General features: G+C 37.6%; 1 pseudogene; it reads right to left on the bottom strand.

Annotated features, from left to right (window-relative positions):
* Positions 1–2,998: 2,998 nt before the first annotated feature.
* LOC144582179 (zinc finger Ran-binding domain-containing protein 2-like) lies at positions 2,999–4,149 on the bottom strand (annotated as a pseudogene).
* Positions 4,150–5,144: the final 995 nt, after the last annotated feature.

Here is a 5,144-nt window from a genome sequence, read left to right as displayed (position 1 = left end):
GATAAGCTGTGTGAAATTAAACAAAACACTTTATGTCTTGGAACCAGTTTCCTCTCTGTGGAATGTAGCTAACCTCTATTCTGTGATGACGAGGATTATCGAAATAAAAAATAATCACTGCTAATATGTGCAATATACTAACCATGTACCACGGACCATATCAAGTGCTTTTTGCAAAGGGTTCATTTATTTCATGGTATTGAAACTACTGTCAACCCCACTTCACAGACTACTAAATTAAGTGTCTGAGCTTCTAAGTCACCCAAGGTTATTAGGCCAGTAAGCAGGAGAATGAGGATCAGCATTTGAGATATGAATATTCCTTACACAAAAAGTACCATTACAGAGAAACCAAAGTGGTATCTGGCCAGATAAGAGTTCATGCCTGTTTGCTTATTGAATGTGTGAAACTACCTTAAATGCTTTTAGGACAAGAAGAGACATGGTTTGAATTTCCCAAAAAACCAAGAAGAACTAAAAAGTGCTCACTGTCTTGTCCTTATTTGTATTTGACTCTGCTATGAATACAATATATCCTGCAGAAATACAGCAGTTTAGCAGAGTGGCTTTGGAAAAGGCTAGGATTTAGGAGCAGGTTTAAGCAACTTAAGCTTTCTTAACTTCCATGTTTTTATCTGTACTTTCATAATTCTGATTTTTAAAAGCACCTTTGTTGAAAGTAAAGGTTAAGTAAAACAGTACAAATGAAGTGTTTAACATTTTGTCTGGCAGGTAGCAGTGGCTCATTACATCTTGTTTGTTAGTGGCAACCACAGATAAGAGTGAAACATTTTTCCAGATGTCAGTCTGAGCTCTCCTTTATGAGATGATTCTTTGGATATACAGGAATCAGGGAACTGCTTTAGGAGACATTCTGTCCATTATAGGACCTCACCTCAAGTGCTGAGCTGTGAGCTCCATTGTTCATTCAGAGATGCTGAACAGGTACGTTTAAGACTGTTGCAGCAAAGTTCATAAACGCCCTTTTTATTTTTTATGTTTTGCCAGGTGCTCTGTCCCAGGGAGTTCAGGCTTTATTTATTCTGTCGTGCTGCTGTTTTTTTTCAGGGCTGCACTGCCCAGCAAGGAGGCAGCCTAATCACAGTCTGCCTGCAGAGGCGTTGCTGAGATGCTGTGGGCTCTGCCCAGCTGCCATGTGAACTTTTCTGCAGTCCTGTTAATAGGGTTATAGTTAGAACTGCCTCGGAAATGGAGACCCACCTCTGTAATGATGGAATCTCTCTGTAATGGTGGGCTGCCTCGGCAATGGCGGGCTACCTCAGAAATGACGGACTACCTCTGTAGTAATGGACTGCCTTGGTAAAAGCAGACGCCCCTCCCCCACAGAGCTAGATTGTCCCATTTTCAGCTGTGCTTACTGTGAAATTCTCAATCTAGAGCATTTGAGATTGCTGTTTTTTTGTGGGGGTGGGACCAGCAGAGCCTGATCACCTGGCTACCTGCCTCAGACCCCCATTTTTTTCCAGTTCAATGGGTGACTCTTTGTCCCAGGTGTTCCAGTCACCTGTTGAAAAGGCGCTGGGATCTGTGTGATTTCCCACGTGGCAACCCACTGTGACAGCTGAAACAGCTGTGCTCAGATTCGTGGCACTTTTTTGCCCAGGAATCTCCTGGCCTGACTCCCTGTTTCAGTCCCCTCTGTGTCCATTGAATGGGTGACTCTATCTCCCAGGAGCTCCAATCACCAGCTAAAACAGTGCCCAGACCCATGTATTTTGTGTGGAGACCCGCTGTGCCAGCCAAAATAGCCATGCTGGTGTCCCAAGGGGCTCATCCACCTGGAAATCTCCTGGTCTGTGGGCAATAAAAATCCATCTGGAAATGTAGCATCCACTCACCCTCTGTGCTTTCACCAGAAGCTGCATTCCTGAGCTGCTCCAAATCAGTCATCTATCTTTTTATCTTTGAAACCACAAAACAAAATGAAGCTTATGTGACCGGATTTTGAGAAATAAACTCCAAAACATTTTAAGCCATGACTTATTTCAAATGAATAGAAAAATAATGGTTTTTGCTTGCATCATAAGCATTCATTTGTTATTCAGAAGAAATAATATGCAGTGTTTTTATAATTAACATCTTGAGGCAAATGTTCACTTAAATTCACAATGTCTCCATTGGCCTTTCACAAAAAAAGAAGTACATCTTAAAAGCTTACTTTAATTTGCTGATTAACTATTATTAAACTTTTCTACCATATTATATTTGAGAACTATATTTTAAAGAATATAACACAAAGCTTCTTAAAATATTGGTAAACATTTTGAGATTTTTTATTAAGCAACCATATCAGCAGAGAAGAGACAAACTGTTAAACTTTCTTTTTTACCCCAAATTATGTGTCAGAACGGGAAATAAATACCACTTCTCTCCTTCTAGAGGTCACAAAATTCTTTTGCATTAAATGTGGTGGAGCAAAAAAGTAAAGATAAATAAGAGAGAGACAATGATTCTAAGAAACCCTTAGCATAAGGAAGTTCAATATTTCAATGATTCTAAGGCACTCTTACCATAGGGAATTTCATTTACAGTTGGCTGCTTTACAATATAGTTTAATTTTTTTGGTGAGAATTACTTTGACATCCATTAACAGTATAAACAGGTTGACCACTTTTGCATAAATATGTTGTTTCCAACCAGTTTCCAGTCTTGCTTCCATGCCCAAAGTTCAGGAAAGACTAGGTACTCCTGTCTTAGTGAATGGAGAGAATGTATTTAAAAATAAGAAAAATGGGTTATAAGTAGAAAGAAAGGTACTTTGTTATAAATGAAATTGTTTTAAGTGGTTGTAAATAATGAATGACAGAACATCTATTTTGGGATATTATGGCTTAAAATGCTATTTACTTTGAACTTCACAAATAAACACAGCTGTATGGTTTTGAAAAGCAATGAAAGGCATGCACATCTACTAGCAGATTTAGCACTTCAGACCAAGTAAGACACCAACTTCTTAAAAAATACACTTAATGCACTGTATTGAATTCTTTTAAGATGTAAATTTTTAGGCATTATTTCCTTTCTGAACTTCAACGGGAACCAGAATGGAATGATCCAGAAGATGAACTGTGGCATCTGGGTAAAGTAGTAGTGTTTCATAGGTGTTGGCCCTGGGCTCAGGGTTGTTTAGTGTTTTCACCAATCACCTGGATTTTGGGTGACTGTGATCTTGTTCATATTTTTTGCCATCACCATATGAAGAAAACTAGAATGACTTCTCTTTCTGTTCCTCTCAGGAGATGATGAACTTGAATAATATCTTTTTCATGGGGAAGAAAAGCCCTGGTGAAACCTGGAGCTGGATACTGATTTTGATCCACAAGATCTAGAATATTCTCTGGAATTGAAATAAGATCTTGACTAAAAACTGAAAAACTTCTTGAATGGGACCTGGACCTAGACCTTGAACTTGAGGGGAAGGATGAGCATGATGAAGATCATGAATGTGAAGATAGAGACTTTGAGTGACTTCATGTTTTAGATTCTTCATCCTCACCTTCATTTAATTTATATTTAGAAAGATCTTGATCCTCATCCCCTTCTTCCTCTGATTCTTTATCTTCAAATTCCATTAATATAGATGCAAGACAAACTGCTTTCCCTCCTTATTTTTTCTTTTTACATCCTAACTCATTATATTCACCATCAAATTCTTCTCTTTCAATATATTCAACATTCCCTCTTTCATTAAAACCTCCACCATGTCCTTTTCTTTCTTCTAATTTAGCATACTTTGGAGTATTACACAAATTACACTCTGATATTCTGGCCAAATTCACATTGCTGCAAGTTTTACACTGCCAGTCATTAGCACTAAATAGGCCTCGGCTCTTTTCTGTAAGTGTCCTTCCTATTTCGTGCCCCCAGTTTTCATCATTGGGGCCTGAATTGTTTTCTCCCAACCATATTGATTACAACTGGTTCTTCACATTTCCACATTTTTGTCAGGGCAAATCCAGTCCCTGTCACTGACTCGGAAATTCTTCATCAACATCTTGAATGCCACCAGCACAGCCACCTGCAGCTATGTCTTCCACTTTGTTCCTTTTGCTTAGGATTGTCATGGCTATACAGGCTCTATTTTGATTCCATATAAAATTTAAAGGAGATTTTTCTAATTCTGTGAAGAAAGTCAATAATAGCTTGATAAGGATAGCAATGAATCTATAAATTACTTTGAGGACCATGGCCATTTTCATAACATTGATTCTTCCTATCCATGAGCATAGAATGTTTTTTCATTTATGTGCTATTCTATTTCCTAGAGCAGTGGTTTGTAGTTTTCCTTGATGAGATCCCTCATATTTCTTCTAAAACTACCCCAAAGAATAGAAAAATAGGAACTCCCTAACTTATTTAATGAACCCAGCATCATCCTGCTATAAAAACCCAGCAGATAATACAAAAAAAAAAAAAAATTCAGCCCAATATCCCTAATGAATCTCAATGCAAACATCCTCAATAAAACACTGGAAAACCAAATCCAGCAGCATATCAAAAGTGCTTATCCATCATGATGAAGTCAGTTTAATCCCAGGGATGCAAGTCTGGTTCAACAAATGCAAATCAATAAATGTAATTCACTACATAGATACAATGGCAAAAAACACATGATTAACTCAATAGACGGATAAAAAGGCTTTCAACAAAATTGAAAACTCCTTCATGATAAAACCTCTAAATAAACCAGGAATTTATGGAAAGTATCTCAAATTAACAAGAGTTAGTTATGACAAGCCTACAGCCAATAACACTGAATGGAAAAAAGCTAGAAGCACTCCCTTTGAAAAAAGTCACAAGACAAAAATGCCCTCTCTCACCACTCCTATTTTACATAGTACTGGAAGTTCTGGCCAGAACAACCAGGCAAAAGAAAGAAATAAAAAGTATTCAAATAGGAAGAAAGAAAGTCAAGTTGACTCTGTTTGCATAAACATGATTGTATATTTAGAAAGCCTTATTGTCTCAGCCCAAATTCTCCTTAAGCTAATAAACAACTTCAGCAAAGTCTTGAAATACAAAATCAATGTGGAAAAAAACAACAGTATTCCCCTACACCAATAATAGACAAACAGAGAGCCAAATCATGAGTGAACTCCCATTCACAATTGCTACAGAGAAGC

This window comes from Callithrix jacchus, chromosome 4 (genome assembly GCF_049354715.1).
Source record: "Callithrix jacchus isolate 240 chromosome 4, calJac240_pri, whole genome shotgun sequence".
Lineage (NCBI taxonomy): Eukaryota > Metazoa > Chordata > Mammalia > Primates > Cebidae > Callithrix > Callithrix jacchus.
Note: the sequence above shows the minus strand (reverse complement) of the source record. Positions and strands in the feature narration are given on the sequence as shown.